Source organism: Paroedura picta, chromosome 12, assembly GCF_049243985.1.
Source record: "Paroedura picta isolate Pp20150507F chromosome 12, Ppicta_v3.0, whole genome shotgun sequence".
NCBI lineage: Eukaryota > Metazoa > Chordata > Lepidosauria > Squamata > Gekkonidae > Paroedura > Paroedura picta.
In genome coordinates this window covers 15,453,152-15,463,754 of record NC_135380.1, presented here as the reverse complement: position 1 = coordinate 15,463,754, position 10,603 = coordinate 15,453,152, and the positions used below count along the sequence as shown (strand labels likewise).

The 10,603-nt window shown below is 40.9% G+C and overlaps 1 long non-coding RNA gene across 1 annotated transcript; it reads right to left on the bottom strand.

Moving 5' to 3' along the window:
• Positions 1-528: 528 nt before the first annotated feature.
• Positions 529-2,473, bottom strand: LOC143822051 (uncharacterized). Its single transcript, XR_013226025.1, has 3 exons — positions 2,355-2,473; positions 1,457-1,539; positions 529-666 (listed from the first exon to the last, which is right to left on the bottom strand). It is a non-coding gene; the product is annotated as an uncharacterized LOC143822051 (long non-coding RNA).
• Between the last annotated feature and the right edge of the window lie 8,130 nt (positions 2,474-10,603).

Below are 10,603 nucleotides of genomic sequence, written 5' to 3'. Positions count from 1 at the left end.
ATCTAACTAGGGATATCATGCAATGCATTAGACCGTTTATGACTTGTGTGTGAGGAAGGTTAAGATGCTACTTGATTAGCTAAAATGTGTCCATGGAAACTGGGTAGTGTAGTGTGGTGACATTGTTACACACAGAATGGATTTATCTCGACTGATGAAAGTCCCGATTGTCCATGAAAGTTCCACAATTCCCAGCATAGCATTTTTGAGAGAATCAAAGGGGACTCCTTAATTTCTTTTTCAGTGTTGGAAAAGCTGGTTGGATCCAGCTTTTCCTTAACCATACTTCTCGCTTTTCCTTGGGAAAACAAGCATGAGGGTCAAGTTGGTATCTAAAATGGAAAGGCAGATTCAAAAAACACATACTAAAATTTCATTTTGAGAGTTCACTGTTTGAGGGAAAGGTTGGTGGAGTCCAAACACAGAGGAGGGGGAAAACTGGTATATTTTACCGAGACTCAAACATAGGAGGAAATGTAGAATCCATTGTTTGTATGTTTATTTTTTGTATATTTGTTTTATGAGTCATTATATTATCAGGTGGGAATCATAGCTTGGATCCAGCGGAAGATTCCCATGGACAGAAGGAACATCCATCAATGGAACTCTTCTTCATCACCTCCCTCCCGCTCTCCAGTCCAACTTGTCACCCCAAAAAAGGTTTTCCTGAAGGGTAAGAGATTACCAGAAACAGCATGAAGGAAGAAAATGAGGCACTGCAGTCCAATCCCTCTTTTTTTTTTTTTTTGTATACAACCTCCAGTAGCCTCAAGCCCATGTGCATACAATAGGCTATGTCAGTGGTTCCCAACCTTTTTATCAGCGGGGACTGGTCAACACTTGATAATTTTACTGAGGCCTTGGCCTTTGGCCAAGGGACGTCACCGCTGCCGCCTGAGCCCCTGCTCCGCTTTCCTGCCGGTGCCCCTGACTTCCTGCCGCCTGCTGGGGGCACTGCCAGCAGCAGCTGCACAGTGCCATGCTGAGGGGGAGCCCCAGCCATGGTGACTGCTGGAGAGCACCAAAGGTGAGCCGGTGGAAGAGGAGCCGTGGCCCAGTACTGACTGATCCACGGACAGGGACCGTTTCCCCGGACTGGGGGTTGGGGATCACTGGGCTATGTGATAAGTTCATACTTGGGCCTTCAATTCTACCTGACTGGCAAGAAGAGAATCTAAACGGAAGGGCTCCCCTCACTTGCCGCTCAAAAGTTGTAAAGTAGTAGCCATTGCTGAACTTGAAGAAACAACCATGCGGTTCCTTGGAGGAGATTAGGTTTGTCATTTTTCATTATTCAAGCCTTAATGTGACTGGGAGGGAAAAAAACCCAGAATGGTTTTCTCTCAATATGTCTTCCTGCAGGATGGCGTTGGAATTCCTCAGCAGCTCTTGCCAGGCCCTCAGAGACTCCCAGTCATGTCTAATGTGCTGAAACAGAAGACGATGCTAAACTAACCCTGATAATCCAGGCCCTTGGAGACTTCATTGATGGTGGTGAGGCACAGTCTAATTCCCAGTCAGGTTCTGCTTTCACAAATGCTGCAGAGGTAAGAAAATCATGTCTAATTACTGGTGTTGTCTAACAACTACAAGAGCATAACAACAATAAAACAGTAATGCTTTTAATTAAGGATAGGACTCTGACAGCTTTCAGATGACTTCCAGGAGTATCGAAGCAGAAATGCAGAGTTTGGCCTAGGAAAATAGTTCTTATACCCTCCCTGGGATAATTGGGCAGACCTGGGTAGCTCTTTGCTTTTCCAATGGTCATCACATTCTATTAAGCAGCTGTCAAAAGAGTTCTATATTACTTTGGTTGTGTGCAACTTAAATATTTTCTTTGGGTTGTGGAATTCCTTCTCTTCCAGATTTGGATCCCCTTCAAGTCAGGGAAGGGGCCCCTAATTCACTGACATAGGACATGCAAACATACACAACGCATCAGGTTCAGACAGAGGGGACTGGAAAGGCCTTTTTTGTGCTTAGCAGCATGGAGATAGCATGCCAGCTAGAGAACACAATCGTGGTCTTATTGTTAGGACTTCAAATGTAAGTTAGAGCTGTATGTACATTGCTCATAAAAAGCCAAACTCAAAAGCAGAAGCTAGATGTGTGCAGAGCTACAGCTTTGAACTCTTCTCTGTCCTAGAATAGCCACCCATTAGGGATTTTTCTATCTCATTAGCTTTCAAGATGTTTAAGCAGGTGAGGAGCCTTAAATAGATTATAATAGGAACATGGGGAGCCATGCGCTTTAAGGAATGAACAGGAAAGATGTGACAAACTGCTGATCTTGAGCTGAACATGGCATTGTGAACTTTTACTGTCTATAGAATACCGAAGGCTCTCTTTACCATTTAGTAAGGTCCTTTCCCATGACTTTGTTCTTCAAGTTATTTCATTTCAAGGGAAGCTTTTGAAAATGTTAACAACGGGCCTCTTTTCCTTCCGACAGCCCAATCTCGAACATCTCCTAAGAAGAAATTCCAACTGGGTTTAATGGAACTTATTTCTTAATATATTTGCTTACTGTCATAGCCTTTAAGTGATCATTCATTAGCTTTCCAACTCTTTCTAATGTACATACTAACTCTTTCCAAGACCTTCCTAGAAATTTGGTGAACACACAGAAGGCAAAGAAATTGGGGGATCTCCCATCCCCTGACCTTGCTATTTTCAGCAGAAAGTCTGAATATAGCCAGCCTGTACAGTGACTAAATAGGTAATTAATTGGTGGTATTCACTGCTACAAGATGCAGCAATGACTGCTACATGAGTTAGCTTTAAAAAGAGATTATATTGATTTATGGAGGTTAGCCCATCAGTGTTTATTTGCCACAATGACTAAATAAAATCTTCACATTTAGAGATGATACCTTCCATATGAATGGCTTGTGAGCCTACTAGAGGCATCTGGTTGGCTCCCATGTAAAACAGGGTGCTAAACTAGATGTACTGTTGGGCTGATCAAGCACATTTCTGGAACCAACCAGCAGGTTTGTCTATGAAAAAGGTGGCATTTTCTTTAACCAATCAGAAAGGCTAGGCTGAAAATCACATGCATGTACAAAAGCGAGGACTAGAACTGAATGAGGCTGAGTGAAAAAGCTGGCTGGGTCCAACCCATTATAATTTATTTATTTGGAAAATGTATATCTCAGCCTAAAATCGTATCCATAAAACAGCCCTCAAGCCAAGAGTCGTTTATGAATGCATAAATACAAATTAAGTTTAAAAGCCCGTGAATAAACAAAGATGCACTCTCCCTTTCACTCTCCTAACAAATATCATTAATTAGACCAAACAAAGCTGTTTCCATCCCAAATCCAGGCCAGCATCTGGACTGAGAATGGGCATCCTCTAAGGCTGGATAGTTACCACCTGCGCGAATCACAATGGTCAGATCCTTTGGTTCATTTGCGTCCTTTTCTCTCTCCATGATTAATGCGTGTAGTGATAAAACCCTGAGCATATGACATCATCAGAATTTTTTGTATGTGACAGTTAATGACATGTATAGTGGTGAAATGCCACACACGCACAAACGATTCAGGATACAACCCTTCCACAGCCAAAGCAGGTTTGCTTTCTTCAGCGCATTACCAATAGGATGTAATGTGAAGAGATGTTGCACTTTAAAGGGAGGAACTGAAAGCTGCAGAGCACTGCACATGCTATGGTGTACATAGTCAGTACTGTGTCTGAAAACAAAACATGGAATAATGTAGAATTCCTAAGGCATTGCAAATAAGACCAAGTAATTCAGAAGGACAAAAGTAAGAGGGATTTGACGTTCAGGAGACATCTTCAGTAGAATCTCAGAAGTGTTAGAAGTTGTGCCCTGGGTGACATCTCTTGCTTCAGCCTGCAGAAGGGGATGATTCCTTATCACAGAGTCACTGATATAGATAGGAACGCTCACTACTCATCTTTCTGATGTCTCTGATGCTGTCCCTTTAAGGCTAAACCGAGACTCTTATAGACAACTTCCTGCTTCCTGCTTTTTTTTTCAGAATTCTTTCTCTCTCCATCTTGTCTGCCTACAGCATGGTAGGGGGAGAGGTACATCCTGCATCTCTCCCCATCCAAGTAGCTTAGATTAGGGACCATCTTCCTACTTTTCTTGCCTAGTTCTCTAATAAATGGTTGTTATATTAGTTTAATAGTACAACCAGAGTCTGTGTTTTGTTGTTGTTGTTGTTTTTTGACCTACATGCACTCAGTAGCCAGCAATGCCATGCTGTGCATGCTAGCTTAATTAAGCCATCTGCTAACTTTTCTAGACACTGTAGATCCATACCATGGGTCCCACCACTCAATATCCATCAAAAAGTCCCTTCTCTGTTATGCTGAAAGCAGGTTTCAGAAGTGGTCTCGTAATCACATCTTGTTTCTTCCTTGGGAGCAGTCTTTCTGATTATTGCTTCTTCTTCTTTTTTCTTTTTTTTTTTTGTGCTTCCCCAAGATGATTCTGCCAGTTGACTGTCAATTGTTGAGCGCCTAAAGCATGCATCGGCTTGTTCAGAATATAAGCACCATGCTGTGGCAGAACAGTTGTGGCTCGATGTCTCCATCGCGTCGTGTTTTCATATAAAAACAAGATTCTGAAATTTAATGAATGTTTGCAGCCTTCTGAAGCAATAAATACTGGGGAGGAATGTTGTTTCCCTCCCCTTTCATTAGAAAATCAAGATCTGGATGGGGTTGAAATCAACAAAATACCCTTCCATTTTCAAAATTGTTTTCTTCTAAAATAAAATGACCTTCAGGTGAAAAGGGGGTAAATTTCAAAGTCTAAGCATACGAAAGGAGAGCAGTGATTTGATGACCATGATTGATTGATTAGCTATGTGTGTTGATCTCAGACCATCAGCTAAGTATTCATTCTGTATTGGTAGGGTAGAGTGGATTCATATATGGAAACTCCGCAGGATATAACTCTATAGAAAGAAAGCCTAAGTTTATTGCCTCAATTGGATGATGTTGCCACCACCCCACTGACTGACTGCCCACCCACCCAACTGCCTACCCAGAAGCCATGATCCGTTTCAACTTTTGGCTCCCTAAAGTCTCTTTTAAAAGCATTGTGGCAAGCCAGACATGTTCCCCCAGTCTCTCATAAGATCAATTGTGGGTCAATAAAATCAGAGTCCAGTAGCACCTTTAAGACCAACACGGCTACCCATTTGAATCTAAGATTGTGGGTGACAGGGAGACCAAAAGGATGAGCTAGAAGTGACTACAAGTAAACTCACGAGAGTCCAGGCAACTCAGTGGGGCGTGTGTGTCTTGCCAATGATATTTTATAGAGTTACAAAGAAAGAAAGAGGGCTATCTTCATCAGCAACTGAGTCATGATGGTAGCAGTGGCAAAGCAGTGGGGGAAGCAATTGCGGCCACTGCAGAAATTGCATGATGGAGTGCTGGGGAAACAAGAGTGGAGTATTTCAAAGCTGCTTCAAGCCCCTCTCTCATTGGTCAACCACAAGTGTCTTGTGATTGGCTACCATTATGTGCCGGCCCCTCTCTGGACTTCTATGAAATGCCATCTACCATTCCACTGATGAAAAACATATTTACAGAACAAAATAGGTAAGAAGAATTTTGGAAGCCAACCTGCTTTAAACTAATGACAGCAACTTCTCTGTTTATGGAATTTGTGGATTGGTTTTTTTGGGGGGGGAGTTGTTTTCTGTATTCTTGTGAACACTCAAGAATGTTATTTTTAATATATATTTAATTGGCTTAAAATTTTTCATATAGCATGCCTCATTTTTTTGGCATTTTAGCTAAATGGTGCCCTCCCATACTGCTTTTCTTTTCACCAAAATATTCCATTAAAAGAAGCTACTCATTTTTGAGCTGTGTGCTTGAGATGAGGAAACAGTCCAATTTTCAGAAGCATTACTTGTGAATATTAAAGTATCACTAACCTACATTGCAAAGGAAGGGAGAGGGGTGATTGTTCCTACATTTGGGGTTCACAAATGATTATTTGCCTCGGGGATGTCATCTGGCCCTTCTTAGGTTTAAACAAGCCTCTGTAATGATACAGTCTTCTGCCATTGCTGAATAACTCACTAAGCTTCCTTTGGCTATCAGTGTCAGTTTTTGGAGCATTAATGTGCCATATGCTTCTGGGACAGCCAGAGTAGAGTTCCACGGCCAGAAAGGCTTTGGCATCTTTCTGCTCGGCATGACAACACTCTCAAGCACTGGGCAAGAATAAAAACAGGATTCAGGGAAGGGGCTGGGTGGGATGCCAGCAGCCTGTTTGTAAAGGGAAATGAAGTTGTTATTGTTATTTTTCTCTCCTGTCAGTTAATTGCAGAGATTTCACATTCCTCACATAGCAATCTTGCACGCTGTGGTTTTTTGGGGTGAGTGGGTTTTTTTTTTTTTTTTTTGCTTTTGTTGGTTTTTTTGCTTAAGCTCGCCAATGTTCAAACTGCCCTTCTGGAACTAATGCTTAAAAGTAAAGGTAAAGGTATCCCCTGTGCAAGCACCGAGTCATGTCTGACCCTTGGGGTGACGCCCTCTAGCGTTTTCATGGCAGACTCAATACGGGGTGGTTTGCCAGTGCCTTCCCCAGTCATGACCGTTTACCCCCCAGCAAGCTGGGTACTCATTTTACCGACCTCGGAAGGATGGAAGGCTGAGTCAACCTTGAGCCGGCTGCTGGGATCGAACTCCCAACCTCATGAGCAAAGCTTTCAGGCGGCTGCCTTACCACTCTGCGCCACAAGAGGCTCTTAGGAAGCATTAATGTGCCTAAGGAACTAATGCTTAACCTTTAAATAAATACGCTGTGGGTTCATGAACGTCAGGGGACAGGGAACCAAACTTTTCATGTGGCTTGCTAATGGCACTTCTAAGAAATGCCTAACAAACCATTTCATTTAAGAAAGAAGAAGGCACCTGGATTTCTTGGCACATGCACAGAACAAGGAAAGAAATAGCATACATCATAGCATGACTGAAAACAGCACCTGAGACATGGCAATAAATGTTTCAGAAGAGAAAGCAGTAAAATGTCAGGTAGAACCTAGGGCTTCTGCCAGCGGTGCTTATGAAATGAGGAGAGAGATAGCTATGTGTGTTATTATATGATGGAAGCCAGAATTAACTAAAAATACTCTTTGTAGCACCTTAAAAATAAAAATATGGTAGAGTAAGGGATGAGCTTTCACATGAGTCACTGCTCACTTCTTCGGATACTAAAAATAAGCTTTGTGGATGTTTAGTGAGGATAAGCAATATTCATGTTTTTGAGGGTACACAAGTCGTGCTGAAATAAAGCACTGTTTTTATTCACAAGAAGGAACACTCCCCCCAAAGAATGTTACACACCAAAAGATCCTCATTACTGTAAATTCTTGCAGCTTGTATACAAAAGTCCAACGATGCCTTCTTTTTCTTGACTGAATGTTTGACAAAAAATTACCGAGGGAAGATAGAAATATCAAGCGTTTGTTTTTTGTATAGAAATATATATTGTTATATTTAAAAACCTTTCAGGTGGAACAAAAGAGAAAGGACATCCCTGTGGTGTAATTATCCATATCATCTGAGGAGCAATTTTCAACTACAAGGACTCTGTTGCCCCTTTTGTCAGCACAGATAATGAGATGAAGATGGGAAAAGGTATGCTAAATGTGCTAAAGAGACTCTGATAAAGGACAGCATTGCCAGCTCGACCTCCAACAGGTGGTAGCGTAGTGTTAGGTTGGCACCTCTGCATATTATTTAGTCTTTGGATGGATGGATGGATGGACCAACCTATATGTGACAAACCAAAGCACCCTGCAGAGTGTGGTAGCATGCTGTAAAAATTGTCTTCTCCTATACTGTCCAGCCCACCAGTTGAGAACGTTCTATGCCCCTCTTTCTGTTCTCCCACCTGCAGGTGCACGGCAGGTAGAAACAAATGACAAGTCATTTTCAGTGCTGGTGCCTCATCTTTGGACTGTCCTCTTCCCTGGTTGCCTGATGTCTACTATAATGTCAGGTGAAAATATTTCTTGTTTATCCAGGTTTATAACAAAAGGGCTTTTTCTCTTTGAAGGTGTTTTATGATATGCTTTGGGTCTGAGGTCTGCTTTTTATGGGAGTGTCCAATGGTTGCTTTCTGCAGCTTTTAAGCTCCTGGTTTGTTTTGTTTTTACATTGCTAATTTATTATTTTTATGGAACTTTTAAAAATTGTAAGCTGCCTTGAGCATGACTATGTGGAAGTGGAATAGAAATCCCCCCCAAACAAACAGAAAAAGAAATAAAGAAGCAAAATAGCTGAGTAGGGGATATTGGATGAGCCTCTTGTGGTGCAGGGTGGTAAGGCAGCTGAAATACTGTCTGAAGTTCTGACCATGAGGCTGGGAGTTTGATCCCAGCAGTAGGCTGGGGTAAAATGGTAATGACTGGGGAAGGGAATGGCAAACCACCCTGTATTGTGTCTGCCAAGAAAATGCTAGAGGGCGTCACCCCAAGGGTCAGACATGACTTGGTTATAGCTCAGTTACCACATTTTCAGTTCCAAGCCCAGTAAGGAGAAGAGGGTCTGGAAGAATGGACCATAATGGGTCAAAATGTTCAGTAATTCCTTTTAGCACAATCCTTTAGAATGTTTCTAAAATGGATTCCAGAACTGAGGCCTAGAGTTTGCTGCAGCTTGCAGTGTCTTTTTCCCTGTTAAGCCTTAGTGGTGGGTCAAGGGAAGGGGATAAGAAGATAATCTTTTCTCTATCTATATTTTGTTATCATATAGATCTTTCCTTTAATCATATGGTATATAAAACATTAAAATATTCAGATACAAAAAATATAAATGTAATTAGATAATAATACTGAATAGGTTAATTTGGGGATAAAAGTGAAATTAAGAAGATGAATAACTCATGCCATGACTTTTGTTGGTGCAGCCTTATGGCATACCGCAAAAAAAAATCAACTGTCGAAAGTATCTGCACTTCAACTATTCAAAAGGAATGAAATCTTAAAAGTATCTCAAATTCCTTTCTTGCTTACTAAAAGGGGATTTAGATATTTAAAACAAATATTTGTATAATAAAAAGGACAATACAAAAAGATATCCAAAAATCAGCGGCAGAGGCATTTTGAGTAATGAAATGCAGATTTTTGGTATGTAGTATTTCAAATACTGAGTAAGATGATGAATACAGGCTAATCCGTTGGAAGACTGGGATTCTGTATGCATTTGGAAAATAAAGCTAGAAGTATCAAGGTTAAAATGTAATTGCAGCCAATATTTGGTTTCAAATGATCTTTGTCCAGCTTCTAAACATAGAGCAGTGTATGATACACAATTGGGCATACTGAAAATTTTATGTAGAAATCTAGATTGAATAGCTTCCAATTAACAATCAACTGTATTAATCCAAATTGGTACTCCATATAACAATTGTGAGCTTACTTTAGCATTGAAAAACATAAGTGCAGTGAGTATATACTGATTGTCTCTGCTAAAAAAAAAAAAAAGTCTAAAGTGGTACTTGCTGTAGTTATTGCTATCTTACAATGGGTAGCCAAACTAACCTTATATTGAAAATGGCTACCTAGGTATTTGAAGCATTTAACTTACTGAATAGTTTTGCCATTGATTTTCCAGTTAGATTTCGGGGGGGAAATAAGAACATTAGTTTTTGAATAATTCAAAGTAAATCTATTCTTTGTGCAATAATTATGGAAGCAGTTCAAAAGGCATTTCAAGCCAATTTGAGAGCAAGACAAAAGAGCCATGTCATCAGAATATAAGAGTAAAGGAACAGGATTAGAACCTAATCTAGGGCTATGACTATCAATATTAAACAAAGTTGAAGCAAGATCATTAAGTAAACTATTGAATAAGAAAGGGCCCCAAATACAACCTTGTTTAACTCCTTATTTGCTGGGACTTTAGGGATTAGTTTCCCTGATAAAGTGTACTTAACTCCCTAATTAGAAACAACAATCACATATCAATATTTGTCTTTGCTAATTTGTCCCAGAGTAAATTTCTGGGGATAGAATCAAAAGCCCCCTTCAGATCTAGAAAGGCAGTTTATAATTTGGAGCCAGCCTTTTTGCTATATTTATTGGCCAAATAGGTAAAAAACAGCACAGTGGTCCAATGTAGTTTTTCCCTGACAAAACCCAGTTATCTGCAGATATCATGGATTGGGGCCACATTTACCCAAAGTAGATGTTTTTGTAAATTTGGGAGACCCTCTAGATTTGCAGAAAAAAACGGATCTCCTAAAAGTATACATGGGGAGGTTAAATGCCCCCCCCAAAAAAAATGAAGAGCACTTTTTGAACTTGCACCTACCTCCAGCTGGGCCTAGTGGCAGTGCATCTTGGGAAGTGCTGCAGGCTTGATGAAAAATGGGAGGTGAGGGAATCCCCTTCTCAAGTTTCAAGAGGCTCTCATTTGTAATGTATGATATGAAAATTGTCAACTACAACCTACTGACTTTCCCATCCAATCACAGGGCTGCATCCATGGTACTTTCTGAGGTAAGGGTGGTTGTCAGCCACAACCACCTGACTTTCACAACCAATCACAGGGCTGTCTCCATGGTACTTTCTGAGGCAAGGATGGTTGTTGG